We start from the raw sequence: 12,056 nt of genomic DNA on the forward strand, positions 1-12,056 counted from the left end.
GCTATGGGTTTGTCATATATGGCCTTTATTATGCTGAGGTAAGTTCCCTCTATGCCTACTTTCTGGAGGGTTTTTATCATAAATGCGTGTTGAATTTAGTCGAAAGCTTTCTCTGCGTCTATTGAGATGATCATATGGGTTTTCTTCTTCAATTTGTTAATATGGTGTATCACATTGATTGATTTGCGTATAGTGAAGAATCCTTGCATTCCTGGGATAAACCCCACTTGATCATGAGGTATGATCCTTTTAATGTGCTGTTGGATTCTGTTTGCTAGTATTTTGTTGAGGATTTTTGCATCTATGTTCATCAGTGATTGGTCTGTAGTTTTCTTTTTTTGTGACATCTTTGTCTGGTTTTGGTATCAGGGTGATGGTGGCCTCGTAGAATGAGTTTGGGAGTGTTCCGCCCTCTGCTATATTTTGGAAGAGTTTGAGAAGGATAGGTGTTAGCTCTTCTCTAAATGTTTGATAGAATTTGCCTGTGAAGCCATCTGGTCTTGGGCTTTTGTTTGTTGGAAGATTTTTAATCACAGTTTCAATTTCAGTGCTTGTGATTGATCTGTTCATATTTTCTGTTTCTTCCTGATTCAGTCTCGGAAGTTTGTGCATTTCTAAGAACTTGTCCATTTCTTCCAGGTTGTCCATTTTATTGGCATAGAGTTGCTTGTAGTAATCTCTCATGATCATTTGTATTTCTGCAGTGTCAGTTGTTACTTCTCCTTTTTCATTTCTAAATCTGTTGATGTGAGTTTTCTCCCTTTTTTTTTTCACACACACACACTGTATTTTATTTTTACAAGAGATAAATAGACTGACACCAAGCATTGTAAATGGATGACCACAACAAAAGCAACAATGATTGCAATTACCAAACACAAAACACACTCATGCTATGTCATAATATTCACATTCAGTCCAGTAATCCTCCACTGTAACAGCTCCTTTACTTTGCAGTGAAAATTGATTTGTATATTCTTTGCCTCTGAGTCCTTGTGGGATTTTTTTTTAAAATTCAAACACAAAGTCACAAAAATTATAATCACCCTCATCAGTTCCCTCAGTCCCATGTAATTAATTTTTTTTTATCTTGATCTTTTGTTAGCACTTTTATGAGTTCATCAGTTTTTCATTAGAGTTCTGAAAATGCTTATTCATTCAGTTCAGCAGTACAGTCAGTTACCAGAAACCTGTACTTGTCAGAGTCTTTTCCATGAATTTCTTGAAGATGAAACCCTTTTATAGGAACATATTTGCAAAAGCATCAGAGTACACCCAGAACTGTCTGTAAATGACAAAAGACTTAAAAATGACCACGGTTAAAGATTTGATGAAAGTACATAATAATGCAATTGACAAGGAAATTTAGTTATTTCTGAGATATACATTTTAATGTAATAACTAAAATTATGACTTATAACATTATACCAGAACATATAAGATTTTTAGAAATTTCATGTAATGTCTGAAACATTTATATTAACATATTTCCATACAAATAACCCAATGAAAGTTTAGTATTAGTTGTTTTGTTTGTTTGTTTCTTTATACTGCAGGTTCTTATTAGTCATCAGTTTTATACACATCAGTGTATACATGTCAATCCCAATCGCCCAATTCAGCACACCACCATCCCCACCCCACCGCAGTTTTCCCCCCTTGGTGTCCATATGTCTGTTCTCTACATCTGTGTCTCAACTTCTGCCCTGCAAACCAGCTCATCTGTACCATTTTTCTAGGTTCCACATACATGTGTTAATATACGATATTTGTTTTTTTCTTTCTGACTTACTTCACTCTGTATGACAGTCTCTAGATCCATCCACGTCTCAACAAATGACTCAATTTCATTCCTTTTTATGGCTGAGTAATATTCCATTGTATGTATGTACCACATCTTCTTTATCCATCCGTCTGTCGATGGACATTTAGGTTGCTTCCATGACCTGGCTATTGTAAATAGTGCTGCAATGAACATTGGGGTGCATGTGTCTTTTTGACTTATGGTTTTCTCTGGGTATATGCCCAGTAGTGGTATTGCTGGATCATATGGTAGATCTATTTTTAGTTTTTTAAGGAACCTCCATACTGTTCTCCATAGTGGCTGTATCAATTTACATTCCCACCAAGAGTGCAAGAGGGTTCCCTTTTCTCCACACCCTCTCCAGCATTTGTTGTTTGTAGATTTTCTGATGATGCCCATTGTAACTGGTGTGAGGTGATACCTCATTGTAGTTTTGATTTGCATTTCTCTAATAATTAGTGATGTTGAGCATCTTTTCATGTGCTTCTTCGCCATCTGTATGTCTTCTTTGGAGAAATGTCTACTTAGGTCTTCTGCCCATTTTTGGATTGGGTTGTTTGTTTCTTTAATATTGAGCTGCATGAGCTGTTTATATATTTTGGAGATTAATCCTTTGTCCGTTGATTCGTTTGCAAATATTTTCTCCCATTCTGAGGGGTATCTTTTCGTCTTGTTTATGGTTTCCTTTGCTATGCAAAAGCTATGAAGTTTCATTAGGTCCCATTTGTTTATTTTTGTTTTTATTTCCATTACTCTAGGAGGAGGATCAAAAAAGATCTTGCTGTGATTTATGTCAAAGAGTGTTCTGCCTATGTTTTCCTCTAAGAGTTTTATAGTGTCCAGTCTTACATTTAGGTCTCGAATCCATTTTCAGTTTATTTTTGTGTATGGTGTTAGGGAGTGTTCTAATTTCATTCTGTTACATGTAGCTGTCCAGTTTTCCCAGCACCACTTATTGAAGAAACTGTCTTTTCTCCATTGTATATCTTTGCCTCCTTTGTCATAGATTAGTTGACCATAGGTGCGTGGGTTTATCTCTGGGCTTTCTATCTTGTTCCATTGATCTATGTTTCTGTTTTTGTGACAGTACCATATTGTCTTGATTACTGTAGCTTTGTAGTATAGTCTGAGGTCAGGGAGTCTGATTCCTCCAGCTCTGTTTTTTTCCCTCAAGACTGCTTTGGCTATTCAGGTTCTTTTGTGTCTCTGTACAAATTTTAAGATGATTTGTTCTAGTTCCATAAAAAATGCCACTGGTAATTTGATAGGGATTGCACTGAATCTGTAGATTGCTTTGGGTAGTATAGTCATTTTCACAATATTGATTTTTCCAATCCAAGAACATGGTATATTTCTCCATCTGTTGGTATCATCTTTAATGTCTTTCATCAGTGTCTTATAGTTTTCTGCATAAAGATCTTTTGTCTCCCTAGGTAGGTTTATTCCTAGGTATTTTATTCTTTTTGTTGCAATGGTAAATGGGAGTGTTTCCATAATTTCTCTTTCAGATTTTTCATCATTAGTGTATAGGAATGCAAGAGATTTCTGTGCATTAATTTTGTATCCTGCAACTTTACCAAATTCATTGATTAGCTCTAGTAGTTTTCTGGTGGCATCTTTAGGATTCTCTATGTATAATATCATGTCACCTGCAAACAGTGACAGTTTTACGTCTTCATTTCCAATTTGTATTCCTTTTATTTCTTTTTCTTCTCTGATTGCTGTGGCTAGGATTTCCAAAACTATGTTGAATAATAGTGGTGAGAGTGGACGTCCTTGTCTCGTTCTTGATCTTAGAGGAAATGCTTCCAGTTTTTCACGATGGAGAATGATGTTTGCTGTGGGTTTGTCATATATGGTCTTTATTATGTTGAGGTAGGTTCCCTCTATGCCCACTTTCTGGAGAGCTTTTATCATAAATTGGTGTTGAATTTTGTCAAAAGCTTTTTCTGCATCTATTGAGATGATCATATGGTTTTTATTCTTCAATTTGTTAATATGGTGTATCACATTGATTGATTTGCGTATATTGAAGAATCCTTGCATCCCTGGGATAAATCCCAATTGATCGTGGTGTATGATTCTTTTAATGTGTTGTTGGATTCTGTTTGCTAGTATTTTGTTGAGGATTTTTGCATCTATATTCATCAGTGATATTGGTCTGTAATTTTCTTTTTTTGTAGTATCTTTGTCTGGTTTTGGTATCAGGGTGATGGTGGCCTCATAGAATGTGTTTGGGAGTGTTCCTTCCTCTGAAATTTTTTGGAAGAGTTTGAGAAGGATGGGTGTTAGCTCTTCTCTAAATGTTTGATAGAATTCACCTGTGAAGCCCTCTGGTCCTGGGCTTTTGTTTGTTGGAAGATTTTTAATCACAGTTTCAATTTCATTACTTGTGATTGGTCTGTTCATATTTTCTGTTTCTTCCTGGTTCAGTCTTGGAAGGTTATACCTTTCTAAGAATTTGTCCATTTCTTCCAAGTTGTCCATTTTATTGGCATAGAGTTGCTTATAGTATTCTCTTAGGATGCTTTGTATTTCTGTGGTGTCCATTGTAACTTCTCCTTTTTCATTTCTAATTTTATTGATTTGAGTCCTCTCCCTCTTTTTCTTGATGAGTCTGGCTAATGGCTTATCAATTTTGTTTATCTTCTCAAAGAACCAACTTATAGTTTTATTGATCTTTGCTATTGTTTTCTTTGTTTGTATTTCATTTATTTCCACTCTGATCTTTATGATTTCTTTCCTTCTGCTAACTTTGGGTTTTGTTTTTTCTTCTTTCTCTAGTTCCTTTAGGTGTAAGGTTAGATTGTTTACTTGAGATTTTTCTTGTTTCTTTAGGTAGGCTTGTATAGCTATAAACTTCCCTCTTAGAACTGCTTTTGCTGCATCCCATAGGTTTTGGATCGTCGTGTTTTCATTGTCATTTTTCTCTAGGTATTTTTTGATTTCCTCTTTGATTTCTTCAGTGATCTCTTGGTTATTTAGTAACGTATTGTTTAGCCTCCATGTGTTTGTGTTTTTTACGTTTTTTTCCCTGTAATTCATTTCTAATCTCATAGCATTGTGGTCAGAAAAGATGATTGATATGACTTCAATTTTCTTAAATTTACTGAGGCTTGATTTGTGATCCAAGATGTGATCTATCCTGGAGAATGTTCCGTGCGCACTTGAGAAGAAAGTGTAATCTGCTGTTTTTGGATGGAATGTCCTATAAATATCAATTAAATCTATTTGGTCTATTGTGTCATTTAAAGCTTCTGTTTCCTTATTTATTTTCATTTTGGATGATCTGTCCATTGGTGTAAGTGAGGTGTTAAAGTCCCCCACTATTATTGTGTTACTGTCAATTTCCTCTTTTATAGCTGTTAGCAGTTGCCTTATGTATTGAGGTGCTCCTATGTTGGGTGCATATATATTTATAATTGTTATATCTTCTTCTTGGATTGATCCCTTGATCATTATGTAGTGTCCTTCCTTGTCTCTTGTAACATTCTTTATTTTAAAGTCTATTTTATCTGATATGAGTATAGCTACTCCAGCTTTCTTTTGATTTCCATTTGCATGGAATATCTTTTTCCATCCCCTCACTTTCAGTCTGTATGTGTCCCTAGGTCTGAAGTGAGTCTCTTGTAGACAGCATATATACGGGTCTTGTTTTTGTATCCATTCAGCAAGCCTGTTTCTTTTGGTTGGAGCATTTAATCCATTCACATTTTAGGTAATTATCGATGTGTATGTTCCTATGACCATTTTATTAATTGTTTTGGGTTTGTTTTTGTAGGTCGTTTTCTTCTCTTGTGCTTCCCACTTAGAGAAGTTCCTTTAGCATTTGTTGTAGAGCTGGTTTGGTGCTGCTGAATTCTCTTAGCTTTTGCTTGTCTGTAAAGCTTTTGATTTCTCCATCAAATCTGAATGAGATCCTTGCCGGGTAGAGTAATCTTGGTTGTAGGTTCTTCCCTTTCATCACTTTAAGTATATCATGCCACTCCCTTCTGGCTTGTAGAGTTTCTGCTGAGAAATCAGCTGTCAACCTTATGGGAGTTCCCTTCTATGTTATTTGTTGTTTTTCCCTTGCTGCTTTCAATAATTTTTGTCTTTAATTTTTTCCAATTTGATTACTATGTGTCTCGGTGTGTTTCTCCTTGGGTTTATCCTGTATGGGACTCTCTGCACTTCCTGGACTGGGGTGGCTATTTCCTTTCCCATGTTAGGGAAGTTTTCGACTATAATCTCTTCAAATATTTTCTCTGGTTCTTTCTCTCTCTCTTCTCCTTCTGGGACCCCTATAATGTGAATGTTGTTGCGTTTAATGTTGTCCCAGAGGTCTCTTAGGCTGTCTTCATTTCTTTTCATTCTTTTTTCTTTAGTCTGTTCTGCAGCAGTGAATTCCACCATTCTGTCTTCCAGGTCACTTATCCGTTCTTCTGCCTCAGTTATTCTACTATTGATTCCTTCTAGTGTAGTTTTCATTTCAGTTATTGTATTGGTCATCTCTGTTTGTTTGTTCTTTAATTCTTCTAGGTCTTCGTTAAACATTTTTTGCATCTTCTCGATCTTTGCCTCCATTTTTCTTCCGAGGTCCTGGATCATCTTCAGTGATCATTATTCTGAATACTTTTTCTGGAAGGTTGCCTATCTCCACTTCATTTAGTTGTTTTTCTGGGGTTTTATCTTGTTCCTTCATCTGGTATATAGCCCTCTGCCTTTTCATGTTGTGTATCTTTCTGTGAATGTGGTTTTTGTTCCACAGGCTGCAGGATTATAGTTTTTCTTGCTTCTGCTGTCTGCCCTCTGGTGGTTGAGGCTATCTAAGAGGCTTGATGGGAGGTTCTGGTGGTGGGTAGAGCTGACTGTTGCTGTGGTGGTCAGAGCTCAGTAAAACTTTAATCCACTTGACTGTTGATGGGTGGGGCTGGGTTCCCTCCCTGTTGGTTGTTTTGCCTGAGGCAACCCAACACTGGAGCCTACCTGGGCTCTTTGGTGGGGCTAATGACAGACTCTGGGAGGGCTCACGCCAAGGAGTACTTCCCAGAACTTCTGCTGCCAGTGTCCTTGTCCCCACGGTGAAACAGAGCCAGCCCCCGCCTCTGCAGGAGACCTTCCAACACTAGCAGGTAGGTCTGGTTCAGTCTCCCCCGGGGTCACTGCTCCTTCCCCTGGGTCCCGATGTGCACACTATTTTGTGAGCGCCCTCCAAGAGTGGGGTCTCTGTTTCCCCCAGTCCTGTCAAAGTCTTGCAATCAATTCCCACTAGGCTTCAAAGTCTGATTCTCTATGAATTCCTCCTCCCGTTGCCAGATCCCCAGGTTGGGAAGCCTGACGTGGGGCTCAGAACCTTCACTCCAGTGGGTGGACTTCTGTGGTATAAGTGTTCGCCAGTCTGTGAGTCACCCACCCACCAGTTATGGGATTTGATTTTGCTCTGATTGCGCCCCTCCTACCGTCTCATTGTCGCTTCTCCTTTGTCTTTGGATGTGGGGTATCTTTTTTGGTGAGTTCCAGTGTTTTCCTGTCGGTGATTGTCCAGCAGCTAGTTGTGATTCTGGTGTTCTCACAAGAGGGAGTGAGAGCACGTCGTTCTACTCCGTCATCTTGGTTCCTCCTCCTTGGTTGTTACTTTTTAAAAAATTTATTCTGGAAAGGATGTCCAATTTTATCAAATTACTTTTTAGCATCAGTTACAATTGTATTTCTTAATTTATAGTAAATACTATTTAATTTGCCAGCTCCTGTGTGCAATACAACTTGTACACTGAATCTTTTCTTCTTCCACATACTGAGAACTTCGCCCTTCCAAATGATCTCCCCTGACTTTATCATCTAGTTTTCTCTTAATACTGTGTGTAGAAGCTCTAGCTGACTAATACACTGTTATTTTTACCTTAACAACATCATGCTGTAATATCTTCCGTCTTAAAATTTAAAAAATAAGCTTTTGACACTATGTCTCTTCAGCTTCACATTTGTCTATCCTGTTTCACAAAGTTTTCAAAAAGTGTTTGTAATCATTTTATTTTTTCATTTTCAATCTTTTTATATTTAAAAAAGAGTAACAATAAACATAGGTTAAACAGTTATGTTTTACTGCAAATCTTAAATTGAAAGCAGCTATCTCCTTGGTTATTACTCCCCACCTCTCAAGTCCCATTTTCAGTAGCCACAGTCTATTTCTGCTAGCAAGTTATCTCCATAATTGTGTATTTAAATAAACGGCTAAGCTTGTTTGGTATGTTCCATATTCACACATAAACTCAAGATTATTGCCAAAATCTTTATGGAAAGAGTTTGTAAAATCAAAAAAGAACCTCAGCTTTCCCTAGGCTAATTAATACAGGTAAAATATCATTAATATAAATTCGTTACAGGAAGGATTGAAGGTCCCTGGAGAGGTGGCGATGTCCTTGCTGTCTTAATATGTTCTTGTTCTCAAGATAAATATTGGTCAAATCCTCATGAAATAAATCCCAGAAGATTATTTTACATTTCATCATTTGATACTGCTGATCACTATAATGAGTTAATTAGAGTCATTAAGTCTTATCATTAACAGTTGGTGTTTATTTTTTTCTTGCACTTGCCTGAATGTTCTGCTAAAAGCTGTAGGCTAGAAATTAAGTCTTCAACAAAGTGATACAGTCTCAGAGGGACTGCATCAGGTATCCTTAAATATTGATAACTGAAGAAATAAAGTCTTGGATACAGGCCTTGGGGTTCACAGTGGCACAACTTAAACAACTCTCAGGCTGTACCACAATACAGACTCAGAATTTCCAGGATTCTTGTTAGTTTAGAAATGAATAACTTCATGCAAGCAGATTGCAAGCAGAATTAATTACACAGGACTGAAGGGACTGATAAACTGATGAGATATTGCTAGCTGTGGCTATTTGCTTTGGAATGCTTTTTGTCATATTTTTAAATACTCTATTTTCTGTGTGGGGGAAGCCTGCTCTCATCCTCCTTCACCTATATTTACACCTCAACTCAGTAGGCTATGTTTATTCAAACTACAGTGGAACTTCCTTTAAATGATAAATGGTTACCACTGACCCCTTAATATTTTGGAACAAATACAGTAGTCCCTCATTATCCACAATTTCGCTTTCCATGTTTTCAGTTACCCATGGTCAAGTATGGTTCAAAATATTCAATGGAAAACTCCACAAATAAACAATTCATAAATTTTAAATTGCACACTGTTCTGAGAAGCATGATGAAATATCTTGCTGTCCCAATCCATCCCCGCTGGAATGTGAATATTCCCTTTGTCCAGTGTATCCCACCCGTTAGTCACTGAGTGGCCATTTCAGTTATCTGATTGGCTGTCATGATATGGCAGTGTTTGTGTGCAAGTAACCCTTATTTTACTTAATCATCTCAAAGTGCAAGAGTAGTGATGCAGTCAATTTGCATATGCCCAAGAGAAGCTGTATAGTGCTTCCTTTAAGTGAAAAGTTGAAAGTTCTGGACTTATATAAGGAAAGAAAAAAAATTATATGCTGAAGTTGCTAAAATCTATGATAAGAACAAATCTGCTATCTGTGAAATTGTGAAGAAGGAAACATAAATTTGTGCTAGTTTTGCTAGCATAAAACTGTAAAAGCTACAGCCACTGTGTGTGATAAGTACATAGTTAAGATGGAAAAGGCCTTAAATTTGTACAAGACATTTTGAGACATAGAGAACACAATCACATAACGCTTATTAGTTGATTGGTATAATTATATTGTTAATCTGTTACCATACCTAATTTATAAATTAAATTTATCATAGGTATACATGTAAAGGAAAAAACATAGTATATATTGGGTTTGGTACTATCTGCGGTTTCAGGCGTCCACTGAGGTTCTTGGAACATATCCCCCATGGATAAGGGGGGACTACTGTACTTTGAGTTCTATGTACATTTTGTAGCAATGTGGTTTTTTGCACAAGTTCATTAAGAAACTGTCCTCCTTTAATGGGCTAAGTATATATATGCACACACTCGTACATACATGTGTATTATACACACACACTTGAAATTGAGAGTCTGATTTCATGTTTGTATATAAAATCAGCCTCTCAGTTTCTACTTTGAACCAATTTTATTCTGCTGATTTAAAAAATCTTTGATACATACTCCTAAAATTTTTATGTAAGAGTCATTTAAAAATTTTAGACAAATATGCATATATTCTTTCTCTATATGTTTTCAGATTTCTTAATTCTGTTGATGTTGATGAATGTGTGAAGAGTGTATGATAGATATTGCCAATGTGTGAAGAGTGTATGATAGATATTGCCAGTGTATGATGTTGGTGAAAAAAAGTATATATATGTATATATTTTTTATTTATATATAATTTAAATAATATATATGTCACGTGAAGGGATCTATTTAATTTTTACTTGTGGACTCATTTCTCCTAGAACCTTTCTACCCTTTGTAAACTGGTTTGTCTCTGGGCCTGCGGCACAGCTGTCACCGTTCTAGGAATTTTCTTTTCCTCTCACTGGAGTTAGATCCCTTGTTTCCTACATCCTGTGTATTCATCTTTCATTTTGATGGAGCAAATCTAATTAATCTTTCAGAGTTTCCTGAGAACAAGTGAATGGAAACTATTGTTTCCTTGAGAAATTAATATAAAACATCTATCCAAATGCTTTATTTGTAGTTTGGCTTAGTATAGATCATATTCAATAATTTTTTACTCAAAATTTTAAATTACTTCTAGATATTTTAGTTATAGTGTCTAATGCTTCTGATCCTTAACCATAGAAAGTTTAATTATTTTTCTTTCTAGGAGCTTTTATGTTCTTCTCTTTATCTTTGGTGTGTGTTCTGAAATTTCATGATCTCTGTGCCTTGTGGTGTATGTCTTTTTATATGTGTGTGTCTTTTTTAATTGTAAACTTGGTAGACCGTTTAAGTCTATTCTGTCATTCATACATGTAATCCTCCACACTTACCTCTACTTTTTCTACAGCATTTATCACCTTATAATATAATTTTTATTACACATATAATTTTTGTGTCTGTGTCACTCAGTGCTAGACAGTAAACTCAACAAGATGGGGATATCTGTCATTCCCTCTACTATAACATTAGTTGGAAAAATAGTGGGTACTCAATAAATGTGTATTGATTGGCTGAGTAGCTTCTCAACTTGCCTCCCTGATTTTATAATTGCTCCCTTACAATGTATTGTACTCAAATTCACAGTAAATTAACTTACCATTTAAAAATACAGAGCAAAGATAGGTCATTATTATTTCCAAACTCCAATGAATCCCATAAATCTTAACACTATCCACCAAATACTATACATATAGTACTTTACTTGGAAGTTACCACTTGCCTTTGTTAGGATATAAGTTTCCCAAAGGCAATGATGTGTTTTGGTTTTTTTAAACTTAGACATCACAAATACTTGGAAAAAGGCCTGACATGTTGCGACTCTTCCATATTTTTTTTGAGAAAAGGAAAAAAAAGAATAATATATACAATTTAATACTTTAAATAATTCCCTCCTTTTGGTCTTGTACTGGTCATAGTAGTTTTAATTCTACAGAAGAGAATTTATTGACCTAAAAATGTTTCCTGCTATAATCCTGTGGAATAAGTGTGATTTTCTGTTTATTTTAAATATCTGAATACCATTTGTATAATATTGGATCTCAGTTATCACTTGATCAATGAATGCAGAAAGTTACTAAGGACGTTGAATGAATACTTATGTAGATAATTTAATGGGAACAATAACTGATACCTGATTTCTTTAAACAAACAAATGTTTTGCTTAACTAATTATGCATTTAAGTGCCTAGTTTAGGCTTTGTTACTCATCCTTATTCTTTAGGATTTGCTAAAAGACAGTTCATTGACCAGAGAAATAAAGTCCATGCCTGAGTTTTCCAGGTCTGTGAATGTGTCTCTGCCTTAGTTTGTGGACTTTGAGACAAAGACTTGAGTACAAATTGTTTGTTGGGAAGTGCTAGTAGGGGATTGGGACAGTGAGAAGGAATTGCAGGAAGCCAACATAGAATGTATTATCAGGCAAGTATCCACTGTGGGCACCCGGAGACTAGTCTCTCTGTGGAACTCTGTGGGTCTATCCTCATAGCATCAATTCCCAGTTAAATCTGACCTGTGGGCCAAGAGAGAACCCTAAGGCAAAGTCCCAGATGCTGAAGTCAGAAGTGGACTGCATGTAGAGATATGTTATGCTGAGCAGACTTAGGCAGGGCACCTGCTGCTGCAATCCCCTAG

This window comes from Eubalaena glacialis, chromosome 2 (assembly GCF_028564815.1).
Source record: "Eubalaena glacialis isolate mEubGla1 chromosome 2, mEubGla1.1.hap2.+ XY, whole genome shotgun sequence".
Lineage (NCBI taxonomy): Eukaryota > Metazoa > Chordata > Mammalia > Artiodactyla > Balaenidae > Eubalaena > Eubalaena glacialis.